General features: G+C 42.0%; 7 non-coding genes across 7 annotated transcripts; all 7 read right to left on the bottom strand.

Moving 5' to 3' along the window:
- Positions 1–277: 277 nt before the first annotated feature.
- Positions 278–349, bottom strand: trnap-ugg (transfer RNA proline (anticodon UGG)). Its single transcript has one exon. It is a non-coding gene; the product is annotated as a tRNA-Pro (tRNA).
- Positions 350–1,687: 1,338 nt separating this feature from the next.
- Positions 1,688–1,759, bottom strand: trnap-ugg (transfer RNA proline (anticodon UGG)). Its single transcript has one exon. It is a non-coding gene; the product is annotated as a tRNA-Pro (tRNA).
- A 5,623-nt stretch (positions 1,760–7,382) lies between these two features.
- trnap-ugg (transfer RNA proline (anticodon UGG)) lies at positions 7,383–7,454 on the bottom strand. Its single transcript has one exon. It is a non-coding gene; the product is annotated as a tRNA-Pro (tRNA).
- Positions 7,455–8,792: 1,338 nt separating this feature from the next.
- On the bottom strand, positions 8,793–8,864 carry trnap-ugg (transfer RNA proline (anticodon UGG)). Its single transcript has one exon. It is a non-coding gene; the product is annotated as a tRNA-Pro (tRNA).
- A 1,338-nt stretch (positions 8,865–10,202) lies between these two features.
- On the bottom strand, positions 10,203–10,274 carry trnap-ugg (transfer RNA proline (anticodon UGG)). Its single transcript has one exon. It is a non-coding gene; the product is annotated as a tRNA-Pro (tRNA).
- A 1,338-nt stretch (positions 10,275–11,612) lies between these two features.
- Positions 11,613–11,684, bottom strand: trnap-ugg (transfer RNA proline (anticodon UGG)). The gene has a single exon. It is a non-coding gene; the product is annotated as a tRNA-Pro (tRNA).
- A 1,338-nt stretch (positions 11,685–13,022) lies between these two features.
- trnap-ugg (transfer RNA proline (anticodon UGG)) lies at positions 13,023–13,094 on the bottom strand. The gene has a single exon. It is a non-coding gene; the product is annotated as a tRNA-Pro (tRNA).
- Between the last annotated feature and the right edge of the window lie 4,554 nt (positions 13,095–17,648).

Genomic DNA, 17,648 nt, shown 5'->3' on the forward strand with positions numbered 1-17,648 from the left:
TGCAGAGCATGAGATATTCACTAGTTTCAGGGGCTGGGTGTCATTTCAAGTCTATTACATTGGAATCAATGTCCTTGTTCGTGGAAGTCAGATTTGCTCTTAGTTTTTGCAGGTTTTCTAAATGAAGTGCGATATTGAGCCAACTAGTGAATATCACAATAGATACGCAGTCCATCGCCTAAACCATTCAGCCACCTCGTCCTGCGCCCAAGAGGTGGCTGTTTGCAACCAGTGGCCAGAGATCTGCCTGTCTGAGCTTGTTAAAAGATCTGAAAAAGGGCTCATCCGGGATTTGAACCCGGGACCTCTCGCACCCAAAGCGAGAATCATACCCCTAGACCAACGAGCCTTAGACAAGAATAAAATTGTTTTGCTTTCTGCGGCAATTACAATGAGGATATCAATTGTTCTTGTCCATGGTGCTTGGATAGATTGAACCTCATGTGAGTGTTTGTGCTATACTTGTGAGCATAGCAGTCTTCCAAACTGTTGACCAGGCTTCAGTTCAAATCTTTTGTATTTCATCTGCTGTGTCTTTCACATTTTGTCTTCTTAAGCCGCGACAGCAAACTGATGATGAGTGTTGACAAATGAATATTGAGCAAAATGAGGTCAATTAATATTTTAAAAGAGAAAATGAAAAAATAAAACTTAAAAAAGAATGGAGCTCATTTATTTTGAGTCGATTGATGCATCAGTACGTGAATCAAAGTAAACGAACGTAAAAAATACCCATTCAAATCGATCAGTTTTCAACTAGAGAGATTGAAACGCGTCGTATCTGTCTCAAGCCTCCGTAACTGTTTATGTTACAACTCCACATCTGCAATAAATGGTGGTGGAGCTAGAGCGGTGTTTGTCAAACCATGAGACATACCAATAATCGGTATTCTCACAAAAACATCTGTAGCATCTGAACCGTTTGACCTACAACATCGTATGACCACTCCCTGGAAAGGGGAGACCCTCACGAACACGGTGGTGTTCTCAATTTGTCTCTACGTCCCCCACAAGTGTCAGGGGACTCGTCTGAAGTCGGAACCCTCTATGTGCAAACATCTGTTTGTAGAATCCAAAATCTTTGGGCTACAAACTAATGTGACCCCACTTGTCACAATGTTCTCCGTTTTGCCCTACGTTTTCCACAAGTGTCACGGGACTAATCTGAAGGTAACAGGTACTGATTAAAATGATAGATTTTTTAACCAGGGACCTCTCGCACCCTAAGCCATAATAGTACAACTATACCAACGATCCGTTTGGTCAAAGAATTTTCACTTTCCACAAAAATGACGGTCAGGATATGAATCGATGTCTCCATGTTGCTTAAGAGCTTAACATAGCATTGGTGGTATAGTGGTGAGCATAGCTGCCTTCCAAGCAGTTGTCCAGGGTTCAATTCCCAGCCAATGCAGAGCATGAGATATTCACTAGTTTCAGGGGCTGGGTGTCATTTCAAGTCTATTACATTGGAATCAATGTCCTTGTTCGTGGAAGTCAGATTTGCTCTTAGTTTTTGCAGGTTTTCTAAATGAAGTGCGATATTGAGCCAACTAGTGAATATCACAATAGATACGCAGTCCATCGCCTAAACCATTCAGCCACCTCGTCCTGCGCCCAAGAGGTGGCTGTTTGCAACCAGTGGCCAGAGATCTGCCTGTCTGAGCTTGTTAAAAGATCTGAAAAAGGGCTCATCCGGGATTTGAACCCGGGACCTCTCGCACCCAAAGCGAGAATCATACCCCTAGACCAACGAGCCTTAGACAAGAATAAAATTGTTTTGCTTTCTGCGGCAATTACAATGAGGATATCAATTGTTCTTGTCCATGGTGCTTGGATAGATTGAACCTCATGTGAGTGTTTGTGCTATACTTGTGAGCATAGCAGTCTTCCAAACTGTTGACCAGGCTTCAGTTCAAATCTTTTGTATTTCATCTGCTGTGTCTTTCACATTTTGTCTTCTTAAGCCGCGACAGCAAACTGATGATGAGTGTTGACAAATGAATATTGAGCAAAATGAGGTCAATTAATATTTTAAAAGAGAAAATGAAAAAATAAAACTTAAAAAAGAATGGAGCTCATTTATTTTGAGTCGATTGATGCATCAGTACGTGAATCAAAGTAAACGAACGTAAAAAATACCCATTCAAATCGATCAGTTTTCAACTAGAGAGATTGAAACGCGTCGTATCTGTCTCAAGCCTCCGTAACTGTTTATGTTACAACTCCACATCTGCAATAAATGGTGGTGGAGCTAGAGCGGTGTTTGTCAAACCATGAGACATACCAATAATCGGTATTCTCACAAAAACATCTGTAGCATCTGAACCGTTTGACCTACAACATCGTATGACCACTCCCTGGAAAGGGGAGACCCTCACGAACACGGTGGTGTTCTCAATTTGTCTCTACGTCCCCCACAAGTGTCAGGGGACTCGTCTGAAGTCGGAACCCTCTATGTGCAAACATCTGTTTGTAGAATCCAAAATCTTTGGGCTACAAACTAATGTGACCCCACTTGTCACAATGTTCTCCGTTTTGCCCTACGTTTTCCACAAGTGTCACGGGACTAATCTGAAGGTAACAGGTACTGATTAAAATGATAGATTTTTTAACCAGGGACCTCTCGCACCCTAAGCCATAATAGTACAACTATACCAACGATCCGTTTGGTCAAAGAATTTTCACTTTCCACAAAAATGACGGTCAGGATATGAATCGATGTCTCCATGTTGCTTACGAGCTTCACATAGCATTGGTGGTATAGTGGTGAGCATAGCTGCCTTCCAAGCAGTTGACCAGGGTTCGATTCCCAGCCAATGCAGAGCATGAGATATTCACTAGGTTTAGGGGCTGGGTGTCATTTCAAGTGTATTACATTGGAATCAATGTCCTTGTTAGTGGAAGTCAGATTTGCTCTTAGTTTTTGCAGGTTTTCTAAATGAAGTGCGATATTGAGCCAACTAGTGAATATCACAATAGATACGCAGTCCATCGCCTAAACCATTCAGCCACCTCGTCCTGCGCCCAAGAGGTGGCTGTTTGCAACCAGTGGCCAGAGATCTGCCTGTCTGAGCTTGTTAAAAGATCTGCAAAAGGGCTCATCCGGGATTTCAACCCGGGACCTCTCGCACCCAAAGCGAGAATCATACCCCTAGACCAACGAGCCTTAGACAAGAATAAAATTGTTTTGCTTTCTGCGGCAATTACAATGAGGATATCAATTGTTCTTGTCCATGGTGCTTGGATAGATTGAACCTCATGTGAGTGTTTGTGCTATACTTGTGAGCATAGCAGTCTTCCAAACTGTTGACCAGGCTTCAGTTCAAATCTTTTGTATTTCATCTGCTGTGTCTTTCACATTCTGTCTTCTTAAGCCGCGACAGCAAACTGATGATGAGTGTTGACAAATGAATATTGAGCAAAATGAGGTCAATTAATATTTTAAAAGAGAAAATGAAAAAATAAAACTTAAAAAAGAATGGAGCTCATTTATTTTGAGTCGATTGATGCATCAGTACGTGAATCAAAGTAAACGAACGTAAAAAATACCCATTCAAATCGATCAGTTTTCAACTAGAGAGATTGAAACGCGTCGTATCTGTCTCAAGCCTCCGTAACTGTTTATGTTACAACTCCACATCTGCAATAAATGGTGGTGGAGCTAGAGCGGTGTTTGTCAAACCATGAGACATACCAATAATCGGTATTCTCACAAAAACATCTGTAGCATCTGAACCGTTTGACCTACAACATCGTATGACCACTCCCTGGAAAGGGGAGACCCTCACGAACACGGTGGTGTTCTCAATTTGTCTCTACGTCCCCCACAAGTGTCAGGGGACTCGTCTGAAGTCGGAACCCTCTATGTGCAAACATCTGTTTGTAGAATCCAAAATCTTTGGGCTACAAACTAATGTGACCCCACTTGTCACAATGTTCTCCGTTTTGCCCTACGTTTTCCACAAGTGTCACGGGACTAATCTGAAGGTAACAGGTACTGATTAAAATGATAGATTTTTTAACCAGGGACCTCTCGCACCCTAAGCCATAATAGTACAACTATACCAACGATCCGTTTGGTCAAAGAATTTTCACTTTCCACAAAAATGACGGTCAGGATATGAATCGATGTCTCCATGTTGCTTAAGAGCTTCACATAGCATTGGTGGTATAGTGGTGAGCATAGCTGCCTTCCAAGCAGTTGTCCAGGGTTCAATTCCCAGCCAATGCAGAGCATGAGATATACACTAGTTTCAGGGGCTGGGTGTCATTTCAAGTCTATTACATTGGAATCAATGTCCTTGTTCGTGGAAGTCAGATTTGCTCTTAGTTTTTGCAGGTTTTCTAAATGAAGTGCGATATTGAGCCAACTAGTGAATATCACAATAGATACGCAGTCCATCGCCTAAACCATTCAGCCACCTCGTCCTGCGCCCAAGAGGTGGCTGTTTGCAACCAGTGGCCAGAGATCTGCCTGTCTGAGCTTGTTAAAAGATCTGCAAAAGGGCTCATCCGGGATTTGAACCAGGGACCTCTCGCACCCAAAGCGAGAATCATACCCCTAGACCAACAAGCCTTAGACAAGAATAAAATTGTTTTGCTTTCTGCGGCAATTACAATGAGGATATCAATTGTTCTTGTCCATGGTGCTTGGATAGATTGAACCTCATGTGAGTGTTTGTGCTATACTTGTGAGCATAGCAGTCTTCCAAACTGTTGACCAGGCTTCAGTTCAAATCTTTTGTATTTCATCTGCTGTGTCTTTCACATTCTGTCTTCTTAAGCCGCGACAGCAAACTGATGATGAGTGTTGACAAATGAATATTGAGCAAAATGAGGTCAATTAATATTTTAAAAGAGAAAATGAAAAAATAAAACTTAAAAAAGAATGGAGCTCATTTATTTTGAGTCGATTGATGCATCAGTACGTGAATCAAAGTAAACGAACGTAAAAAATACCCATTCAAATCGATCAGTTTTCAACTAGAGAGATTGAAACGCGTCGTATCTGTCTCAAGCCTCCGTAACTGTTTATGTTACAACTCCACATCTGCAATAAATGGTGGTGGAGCTAGAGCGGTGTTTGTCAAACCATGAGACATACCAATAATCGGTATTCTCACAAAAACATCTGTAGCATCTGAACCGTTTGACCTACAACATCGTATGACAACTCCCTGGAAAGGGGAGACCCTCACGAACACGGTGGTGTTCTCAATTTGTCTCTACGTCCCCCACAAGTGTCAGGGGACTCGTCTGAAGTCGGAACCCTCTATGTGCAAACATCTGTTTGTAGAATCCAAAATCTTTGGGCTACAAACTAATGTGACCCCACTTGTCACAATGTTCTCCGTTTTGCCCTACGTTTTCCACAAGTGTCACGGGACTAATCTGAAGGTAACAGGTACTGATTAACCTGTTAGGGCTAGGGGGCAGCATTGACACGGCTGGATAAAAAACATACCCGATTTAATCTGGTTACCACTCCTACTCAGTAACTAGAATATGCATATACTTATTACATATGGATAGAAAACACCCTAAATTTTCTAAAACTGTTTGAATGGTGTCTGTGAGTATAACAGAACTCAAATGGCAGGTCAAAACCTGAGAGATTCCTTTACAGGAAGTGGCCTGTCTGACCATTTCTGGAACTTCTTTGCCATCTCTATCATTTACTAAGGATCTCTGCTCTAACGTGACACTTCCCACGTCGTCCATAGGCTCTCATAGCCCGGGAAAAAAGAGAATGTCGTCATTCCAGCCCCAGGCTGAAACACATTATCGCCTTTCTCAAGTGGCCCATCAAGAGACACTAGCTTATGCGCGTGACCCCGACCGCCCCCGCCTTTGGGATTTTTTCCTCTGTTTGCCGAAAAGGAGATTCCCTGTCGGAATTTTACTGCTTTTCTACGAGAAAAATGACGTAAAAATTGATTTTAAACAGCGGTTGACATGCTTCGACGTACGGCAATTGAATACTTTGAATTTTATTGTCAGGAATTGCGCCAAGCGCGCGACACTTCTTTACTATTTCGGATAGTGTCTGGAACGCACGAACAAAACGCCGCTATTCGGATATAACGATGGATTATTTTGGACCAAACCAACATTTGTTATTGAAGTAGACGTCCTGGGTGTGCATTCTGACGAAGACAACAAAAGGTAATGACATTTTTATAATAGTAAATATGATTATGGTGAGTGCTAAACTTGCCGGGTGTCTAAATAGCGAGCCCGTGATGCCTGGGCTATATACTTAGAATATTGCAAAATGTGCTTTCACCAAAAAGCTATTTTAAAATCGGACATATCGAGTGCATAGAGGAGGTCTGTATCTATAATTCTTAAAATAATTGTTATGCTTTTTGTGAACGTTTATCGTGAGTAATTTAGTAAAATGTTAGCGAATTCCCCGTAAGTTTGCGGGGGGTATGCTAGTTCTGAACGTCACATGCTAATGTAAAAAGCTGGTTTTTGATATAAATATGAACTTGATTGAACAAAACATGCATGTATTGTATAACATAATGTCCTAGGGTTGTCATCTGATGAAGATCATCAAAGGTGAGTGCTGCATTTAGCTGTCTTCTGGGTTTTGGTGACATTATATGCTGGCTTGAAAAATGGGTGTCTGATTATTTCTGGCTTGGTACTCTGCTGACATAATCTAATGTTTTGCTTTCGTTGTAAAGCCTTTTTGAAATCGGACAGTGTGGTTAGATTAACGAGAGTCTTATCTTTAAATGGCTGTAAAATAGTCATATGTTTGAGAAATTGAAGTAATAGGATTTTGAAGATTTTGAAAATCGCGCCACAGGCTGGCAGTGGATGTTACGTAGGTGGGACGAATTCGTCCCGCCGGTCCCATAGAGGTTAAAATGATAGATTTTTTAACCAGGGACCTCTCCCACCCTAAGCCATAATAGTACAACTATACCAACGATCCGTTTGGTCAAAGAATTTTCACTTTCCACAAAAATGACGGTCAGGATATGAATCGATGTCTCCATGTTGCTTACGAGCTTCAAAAAGCATTGGTGGTATAGTGGTGAGCATTGCTGCCTTCCAAGCAGTTGACCAGGGTTCAATTCCCAGCCAATGCAGAGCATGAGATATTCACTAGGTTTAGGGGCTGGGTGTCATTTCAAGTGTATTACATTGGAATCAATGTCCTTGTTAGTGGAAGTCAGATTTGCTCTTAGTTTTTGCAGGTTTTCTAAATGAAGTGCGATATTGAGCCAACTAGTGAATATCACAATAGATACGCAGTCCATCGCCTAAACCATTCAGCCACCTCGTCCTGCGCCCAAGAGGTGGCTGTTTGCAACCAGTGGCCAGAGATCTGCCTGTCTGAGCTTGTTAAAAGATCTGCAAAAGGGCTCATCCGGGATTTGAACCCGGGACCTCTCGCACCCAAAGCGAGAATCATACCCCTAGACCAACGAGCCTTAGACAAGAATAAAATTGTTTTGCTTTCTGCGGCAATTACAATGAGGATATCAATTGTTCTTGTCCATGGTGCTTGGATAGATTGAACCTCATGTGAGTGTTTGTGCTATACTTGTGAGCATAGCAGTCTTCCAAACTGTTGACCAGGCTTCAGTTCAAATCTTTTGTATTTCATCTGCTGTGTCTTTCACATTCTGTCTTCTTAAGCCGCGACAGCAAACTGATGATGAGTGTTGACAAATGAATATTGAGCAAAATGAGGTCAATTAATATTTTAAAAGAGAAAATGAAAAAATAAAACTTAAAAAAGAATGGAGCTCATTTATTTTGAGTCGATTGATGCATCAGTACGTGAATCAAAGTAAACGAAGGTAAAAAATACCCATTCAAATCGATCAGTTTTCAACTAGAGAGATTGAAACGCGTCGTATCTGTCTCAAGCCTCCGTAACTGTTTATGTTACAACTCCACATCTGCAATAAATGGTGGTGGAGCTAGAGCGGTGTTTGTCAAACCATGAGACATACCAATAATCGGTATTCTCACAAAAACATCTGTAGCATCTGAACCGTTTGACCTACAACATCGTATGACCACTCCCTGGAAAGGGGAGACCCTCACGAACACGGTGGTGTTCTCAATTTGTCTCTACGTCCCCCACAAGTGTCAGGGGACTCGTCTGAAGTCGGAACCCTCTATGTGCAAACATCTGTTTGTAGAATCCAAAATCTTTGGGCTACAAACTAATGTGACCCCACTTGTCACAATGTTCTCCGTTTTGCCCTACGTTTTCCACAAGTGTCACGGGACTAATCTGAAGGTAACAGGTACTGATTAAAATGATAGATTTTTTAACCAGGGACCTCTCCCACCCTAAGCCATAATAGTACAACTATACCAACGATCCGTTTGGTCAAAGAATTTTCACTTTCCACAAAAATGACGGTCAGGATATGAATCGATGTCTCCATGTTGCTTACGAGCTTCACATAGCATTGGTGGTATAGTGGTGAGCATAGCTGCCTTCCAAGCAGTTGACCAGGGTTCAATTCCCAGCCAATGCAGAGCATGAGATATTCACTAGGTTTAGGGGCTGGGTGTCATTTCAAGTGTATTACATTGGAATCAATGTCCTTGTTAGTGGAAGTCAGATTTGCTCTTAGTTTTTGCAGGTTTTCTAAATGAAGTGCGATATTGAGCCAACTAGTGAATATCACAATAGATACGCAGTCCATCGCCTAAACCATTCAGCCACCTCGTCCTGCGCCCAAGAGGTGGCTGTTTGCAACCAGTGGCCAGAGATCTGCCTGTCTGAGCTTGTTAAAAGATCTGCAAAAGAGCTCATCCGGGATTTGAACCCGGGACCTCTCGCACCCAAAGCGAGAATCATACCCCTAGACCAACGAGCCTTAGACAAGAATAAAATTGTTTTGCTTTCTGCGGCAATTACAATGAGGATATCAATTGTTCTTGTCCATGGTGCTTGGATAGATTGAACCTCATGTGAGTGTTTGTGCTATACTTGTGAGCATAGCAGTCTTCCAAACTGTTGACCAGGCTTCAGTTCAAATCTTTTGTATTTCATCTGCTGTGTCTTTCACATTCTGTCTTCTTAAGCCGCGACAGCAAACTGATGATGAGTGTTGACAAATGAATATTGAGCAAAATGAGGTCAATTAATATTTTAAAAGAGAAAATGAAAAAATAAAACTTAAAAAAGAATGGAGCTCATTTATTTTGAGTCGATTGATGCATCAGTACGTGAATCAAAGTAAACGAAGGTAAAAAATACCCATTCAAATCGATCAGTTTTCAACTAGAGAGATTGAAACGCGTCGTATCTGTCTCAAGCCTCCGTAACTGTTTATGTTACAACTCCACATCTGCAATAAATGGTGGTGGAGCTAGAGCGGTGTTTGTCAAACCATGAGACATACCAATAATCGGTATTCTCACAAAAACATCTGTAGCATCTGAACCGTTTGACCTACAACATCGTATGACCACTCCCTGGAAAGGGGAGACCCTCACGAACACGGTGGTGTTCTCAATTTGTCTCTACGTCCCCCACAAGTGTCAGGGGACTCGTCTGAAGTCGGAACCCTCTATGTGCAAACATCTGTTTGTAGAATCCAAAATCTTTGGGCTACAAACTAATGTGACCCCACTTGTCACAATGTTCTCCGTTTTGCCCTACGTTTTCCACAAGTGTCACGGGACTAATCTGAAGGTAACAGGTACTGATTAAAATGATAGATTTTTTAACCAGGGACCTCTCCCACCCTAAGCCATAATAGTACAACTATACCAACGATCCGTTTGGTCAAAGAATTTTCACTTTCCACAAAAATGACGGTCAGGATATGAATCGATGTCTCCATGTTGCTTACGAGCTTCACATAGCATTGGTGGTATAGTGGTGAGCATAGCTGCCTTCCAAGCAGTTGACCAGGGTTCAATTCCCAGCCAATGCAGAGCATGAGATATTCACTAGGTTTAGGGGCTGGGTGTCATTTCAAGTGTATTACATTGGAATCAATGTCCTTGTTAGTGGAAGTCAGATTTGCTCTTAGTTTTTGCAGGTTTTCTAAATGAAGTGCGATATTGAGCCAACTAGTGAATATCACAATAGATACGCAGTCCATCGCCTAAACCATTCAGCCACCTCGTCCTGCGCCCAAGAGGTGGCTGTTTGCAACCAGTGGCCAGAGATCTGCCTGTCTGAGCTTGTTAAAAGATCTGCAAAAGAGCTCATCCGGGATTTGAACCCGGGACCTCTCGCACCCAAAGCGAGAATCATACCCCTAGACCAACGAGCCTTAGACAAGAATAAAATTGTTTTGCTTTCTGCGGCAATTACAATGAGGATATCAATTGTTCTTGTCCATGGTGCTTGGATAGATTGAACCTCATGTGAGTGTTTGTGCTATACTTGTGAGCATAGCAGTCTTCCAAACTGTTGACCAGGCTTCAGTTCAAATCTTTTGTATTTCATCTGCTGTGTCTTTCACATTCTGTCTTCTTAAGCCGCGACAGCAAACTGATGATGAGTGTTGACAAATGAATATTGAGCAAAATGAGGTCAATTAATATTTTAAAAGAGAAAATGAAAAAATAAAACTTAAAAAAGAATGGAGCTCATTTATTTTGAGTCGATTGATGCATCAGTACGTGAATCAAAGTAAACGAAGGTAAAAAATACCCATTCAAATCGATCAGTTTTCAACTAGAGAGATTGAAACGCGTCGTATCTGTCTCAAGCCTCCGTAACTGTTTATGTTACAACTCCACATCTGCAATAAATGGTGGTGGAGCTAGAGCGGTGTTTGTCAAACCATGAGACATACCAATAATCGGTATTCTCACAAAAACATCTGTAGCATCTGAACCGTTTGACCTACAACATCGTATGACCACTCCCTGGAAAGGGGAGACCCTCACGAACACGGTGGTGTTCTCAATTTGTCTCTACGTCCCCCACAAGTGTCAGGGGACTCGTCTGAAGTCGGAACCCTCTATGTGCAAACATCTGTTTGTAGAATCCAAAATCTTTGGGCTACAAACTAATGTGACCCCACTTGTCACAATGTTCTCCGTTTTGCCCTACGTTTTCCACAAGTGTCACGGGACTAATCTGAAGGTAACAGGTACTGATTAAAATGATAGATTTTTTAACCAGGGACCTCTCCCACCCTAAGCCATAATAGTACAACTATACCAACGATCCGTTTGGTCAAAGAATTTTCACTTTCCACAAAAATGACGGTCAGGATATGAATCGATGTCTCCATGTTGCTTACGAGCTTCACATAGCATTGGTGGTATAGTGGTGAGCATAGCTGCCTTCCAAGCAGTTGACCAGGGTTCAATTCCCAGCCAATGCAGAGCATGAGATATTCACTAGGTTTAGGGGCTGGGTGTCATTTCAAGTGTATTACATTGGAATCAATGTCCTTGTTAGTGGAAGTCAGATTTGCTCTTAGTTTTTGCAGGTTTTCTAAATGAAGTGCGATATTGAGCCAACTAGTGAATATCACAATAGATACGCAGTCCATCGCCTAAACCATTCAGCCACCTCGTCCTGCGCCCAAGAGGTGGCTGTTTGCAACCAGTGGCCAGAGATCTGCCTGTCTGAGCTTGTTAAAAGATCTGCAAAAGGGCTCATCCGGGATTTGAACCCGGGACCTCTCGCACCCAAAGCGAGAATCATACCCCTAGACCAACGAGCCTTAGACAAGAATAAAATTGTTTTGCTTTCTGCGGCAATTACAATGAGGATATCAATTGTTCTTGTCCATGGTGCTTGGATAGATTGAACCTCATGTGAGTGTTTGTGCTATACTTGTGAGCATAGCAGTCTTCCAAACTGTTGACCAGGCTTCAGTTCAAATCTTTTGTATTTCATCTGCTGTGTCTTTCACATTCTGTCTTCTTAAGCCGCGACAGCAAACTGATGATGAGTGTTGACAAATGAATATTGAGCAAAATGAGGTCAATTAATATTTTAAAAGAGAAAATGAAAAAATAAAACTTAAAAAAGAATGGAGCTCATTTATTTTGAGTCGATTGATGCATCAGTACGTGAATCAAAGTAAACGAAGGTAAAAAATACCCATTCAAATCGATCAGTTTTCAACTAGAGAGATTGAAACGCGTCGTATCTGTCTCAAGCCTCCGTAACTGTTTATGTTACAACTCCACATCTGCAATAAATGGTGGTGGAGCTAGAGCGGTGTTTGTCAAACCATGAGACATACCAATAATCGGTATTCTCACAAAAACATCTGTAGCATCTGAACCGTTTGACCTACAACATCGTATGACCACTCCCTGGAAAGGGGAGACCCTCACGAACACGGTGGTGTTCTCAATTTGTCTCTACGTCCCCCACAAGTGTCAGGGGACTCGTCTGAAGTCGGAACCCTCTATGTGCAAACATCTGTTTGTAGAATCCAAAATCTTTGGGCTACAAACTAATGTGACCCCACTTGTCACAATGTTCTCCGTTTTGCCCTACGTTTTCCACAAGTGTCACGGGACTAATCTGAAGGTAACAGGTACTGATTAAAATGATAGATTTTTTAACCAGGGACCTCTCCCACCCTAAGCCATAATAGTACAACTATACCAACGATCCGTTTGGTCAAAGAATTTTCACTTTCCACAAAAATGACGGTCAGGATATGAATCGATGTCTCCATGTTGCTTACGAGCTTCACATAGCATTGGTGGTATAGTGGTGAGCATAGCTGCCTTCCAAGCAGTTGACCAGGGTTCAATTCCCAGCCAATGCAGAGCATGAGATATTCACTAGGTTTAGGGGCTGGGTGTCATTTCAAGTGTATTACATTGGAATCAATGTCCTTGTTAGTGGAAGTCAGATTTGCTCTTAGTTTTTGCAGGTTTTCTAAATGAAGTGCGATATTGAGCCAACTAGTGAATATCACAATAGATACGCAGTCCATCGCCTAAACCATTCAGCCACCTCGTCCTGCGCCCAAGAGGTGGCTGTTTGCAACCAGTGGCCAGAGATCTGCCTGTCTGAGCTTGTTAAAAGATCTGCAAAAGGGCTCATCCGGGATTTGAACCCGGGACCTCTCGCACCCAAAGCGAGAATCATACCCCTAGACCAACGAGCCTTAGACAAGAATAAAATTGTTTTGCTTTCTGCGGCAATTACAATGAGGATATCAATTGTTCTTGTCCATGGTGCTTGGATAGATTGAACCTCATGTGAGTGTTTGTGCTATACTTGTGAGCATAGCAGTCTTCCAAACTGTTGACCAGGCTTCAGTTCAAATCTTTTGTATTTCATCTGCTGTGTCTTTCACATTCTGTCTTCTTAAGCCGCGACAGCAAACTGATGATGAGTGTTGACAAATGAATATTGAGCAAAATGAGGTCAATTAATATTTTAAAAGAGAAAATGAAAAAATAAAACTTAAAAAAGAATGGAGCTCATTTATTTTGAGTCGATTGATGCATCAGTACGTGAATCAAAGTAAACGAACGTAAAAAATACCCATTCAAATCGATCAGTTTTCAACTAGAGAGATTGAAACGCGTCGTATCTGTCTCAAGCCTCCGTAACTGTTTATGTTACAACTCCACATCTGCAATAAATGGTGGTGGAGCTAGAGCGGTGTTTGTCAAACCATGAGACATACCAATAATCGGTATTCTCACAAAAACATCTGTAGCATCTGAACCGTTTGACCTACAACATCGTATGACCACTCCCTGGAAAGGGGAGACCCTCACGAACACGGTGGTGTTCTCAATTTGTCTCTACGTCCCCCACAAGTGTCAGGGGACTCGTCTGAAGTCGGAACCCTCTATGTGCAAACATCTGTTTGTAGAATCCAAAATCTTTGGGCTACAAACTAATGTGACCCCACTTGTCACAATGTTCTCCGTTTTGCCCTACGTTTTCCACAAGTGTCACGGGACTAATCTGAAGGTAACAGGTACTGATTAAAATGATAGATTTTTTAACCAGGGACCTCTCCCACCCTAAGCCATAATAGTACAACTATACCAACGATCCGTTTGGTCAAAGAATTTTCACTTTCCACAAAAATGACGGTCAGGATATGAATCGATGTCTACATGTTGCTTACGAGCTTCACATAGCATTGGTGGTATAGTGGTGAGCATAGCTGCCTTCCAAGCAGTTGACCAGGGTTCAATTCCCAGCCAATGCAGAGCATGAGATATTCACTAGGTTTAGGGGCTGGGTGTCATTTCAAGTGTATTACATTGGAATCAATGTCCTTGTTAGTGGAAGTCAGATTTGCTCTTAGTTTTTGCAGGTTTTCTAAATGAAGTGCGATATTGAGCCAACTAGTGAATATCACAATAGATACGCAGTCCATCGCCTAAACCATTCAGCCACCTCGTCCTGCGCCCAAGAGGTGGCTGTTTGCAACCAGTGGCCAGAGATCTGCCTGTCTGAGCTTGTTAAAAGATCTGCAAAAGGGCTCATCCGGGATTTGAACCAGGGACCTCTCGCACCCAAAGCGAGAATCATACCCCTAGACCAACGAGCCTTAGACAAGAATAAAATTGTTTTGCTTTCTGCGGCAATTACAATGAGGATATCAATTGTTCTTGTCCATGGTGCTTGGATAGATTGAACCTCATGTGAGTGTTTGTGCTATACTTGTGAGCATAGCAGTCTTCCAAACTGTTGACCAGGCTTCAGTTCAAATCTTTTGTATTTCATCTGCTGTGTCTTTCACATTCTGTCTTCTTAAGCCGCGACAGCAAACTGATGATGAGTGTTGACAAATGAATATTGAGCAAAATGAGGTCAATTAATATTTTAAAAGAGAAAATGAAAAAATAAAACTTAAAAAAGAATGGAGCTCATTTATTTTGAGTCGATTGATGCATCAGTACGTGAATCAAAGTAAACGAAGGTAAAAAATACCCATTCAAATCGATCAGTTTTCAACTAGAGAGATTGAAACGCGTCGTATCTGTCTCAAGCCTCCGTAACTGTTTATGTTACAACTCCACATCTGCAATAAATGGTGGTGGAGCTAGAGCGGTGTTTGTCAAACCATGAGACATACCAATAATCGGTATTCTCACAAAAACATCTGTAGCATCTGAACCGTTTGACCTACAACATCGTATGACCACTCCCTGGAAAGGGGAGACCCTCACGAACACGGTGGTGTTCTCAATTTGTCTCTACGTCCCCCACAAGTGTCAGGGGACTCGTCTGAAGTCGGAACCCTCTATGTGCAAACATCTGTTTGTAGAATCCAAAATCTTTGGGCTACAAACTAATGTGACCCCACTTGTCACAATGTTCTCCGTTTTGCCCTACGTTTTCCACAAGTGTCACGGGACTAATCTGAAGGTAACAGGTACTGATTAAAATGATAGATTTTTTAACCAGGGACCTCTCCCACCCTAAGCCATAATAGTACAACTATACCAACGATCCGTTTGGTCAAAGAATTTTCACTTTCCACAAAAATGACGGTCAGGATATGAATCGATGTCTCCATGTTGCTTACGAGCTTCACATAGCATTGGTGGTATAGTGGTGAGCATAGCTGCCTTCCAAGCAGTTGACCAGGGTTCAATTCCCAGCCAATGCAGAGCATGAGATATTCACTAGGTTTAGGGGCTGGGTGTCATTTCAAGTGTATTACATTGGAATCAATGTCCTTGTTAGTGGAAGTCAGATTTGCTCTTAGTTTTTGCAGGTTTTCTAAATGAAGTGCGATATTGAGCCAACTAGTGAATATCACAATAGATACGCAGTCCATCGCCTAAACCATTCAGCCACCTCGTCCTGCGCCCAAGAGGTGGCTGTTTGCAACCAGTGGCCAGAGATCTGCCTGTCTGAGCTTGTTAAAAGATCTGCAAAAGGGCTCATCCGGGATTTGAACCAGGGACCTCTCGCACCCAAAGCGAGAATCATACCCCTAGACCAACGAGCCTTAGACAAGAATAAAATTGTTTTGCTTTCTGCGGCAATTACAATGAGGATATCAATTGTTCTTGTCCATGGTGCTTGGATAGATTGAACCTCATGTGAGTGTTTGTGCTATACTTGTGAGCATAGCAGTCTTCCAAACTGTTGACCAGGCTTCAGTTCAAATCTTTTGTATTTCATCTGCTGTGTCTTTCACATTCTGTCTTCTTAAGCCGCGACAGCAAACTGATGATGAGTGTTGACAAATGAATATTGAGCAAAATGAGGTCAATTAATATTTTAAAAGAGAAAATGAAAAAATAAAACTTAAAAAAGAATGGAGCTCATTTATTTTGAGTCGATTGATGCATCAGTACGTGAATCAAAGTAAACGAACGTAAAAAATACCCATTCAAATCGATCAGTTTTCAACTAGAGAGATTGAAACGCGTCGTATCTGTCTCAAGCCTCCGTAACTGTTTATGTTACAACTCCACATCTGCAATAAATGGTGGTGGAGCTAGAGCGGTGTTTGTCAAACCATGAGACATACCAATAATCGGTATTCTCACAAAAACATCTGTAGCATCTGAACCGTTTGACCTACAACATCGTATGACCACTCCCTGGAAAGGGGAGACCCTCACGAACACGGTGGTGTTCTCAATTTGTCTCTACGTCCCCCACAAGTGTCAGGGGACTCGTCTGAAGTCGGAACCCTCTATGTGCAAACATCTGTTTGTAGAATCCAAAATCTTTGGGCTACAAACTAATGTGACCCCACTTGTCACAATGTTCTCCGTTTTGCCCTACGTTTTCCACAAGTGTCACGGGACTAATCTGAAGGTAACAGGTACTGATTAAAATGATAGATTTTTTAACCAGGGACCTCTCCCACCCTAAGCCATAATAGTACAACTATACCAACGATCCGTTTGGTCAAAGAATTTTCACTTTCCACAAAAATGACGGTCAGGATATGAATCGATGTCTCCATGTTGCTTACGAGCTTCACATAGCATTGGTGGTATAGTGGTGAGCATAGCTGCCTTCCAAGCAGTTGACCAGGGTTCAATTCCCAGCCAATGCAGAGCATGAGATATTCACTAGGTTTAGGGGCTGGGTGTCATTTCAAGTGTATTACATTGGAATCAATGTCCTTGTTAGTGGAAGTCAGATTTGCTCTTAGTTTTTGCAGGTTTTCTAAATGAAGTGCGATATTGAGCCAACTAGTGAATATCACAATAGATACGCAGTCCATCGCCTAAACCATTCAGCCACCTCGTCCTGCGCCCAAGAGGTGGCTGTTTGCAACCAGTGGCCAGAGATCTGCCTGTCTGAGCTTGTTAAAAGATCTGCAAAAGGGCTCATCCGGGATTTGAACCAGGGACCTCTCGCACCCAAAGCGAGAATCATACCCCTAGACCAACAAGCCTTAGACAAGAATAAAATTGTTTTGCTTTCTGCGGCAATTACAATGAGGATATCAATTGTTCTTGTCCATGGTGCTTGGATAGATTGAACCTCATTTGAGTGTTTGTGCTATACTTGTGAGCATAGCAGTCTTCCAAACTGTTGACCAGGCTTCAGTTCAAATCTTTTGTATTTCATCTGCTGTGTCTTTCACATTCTGTCTTCTTAAGCCGCGACAGCAAACTGATGATGAGTGTTGACAAATGAATATTGAGCAAAATGAGGTCAATTAATATTTTAAAAGAGAAAATGAAAAAATAAAACTTAAAAAAGAATGGAGCTCATT

This window comes from Salmo salar, unplaced genomic scaffold (genome assembly GCF_965601325.2).
Source record: "Salmo salar unplaced genomic scaffold, fSalSal1 ptg000588l, whole genome shotgun sequence".
Lineage (NCBI taxonomy): Eukaryota > Metazoa > Chordata > Actinopteri > Salmoniformes > Salmonidae > Salmo > Salmo salar.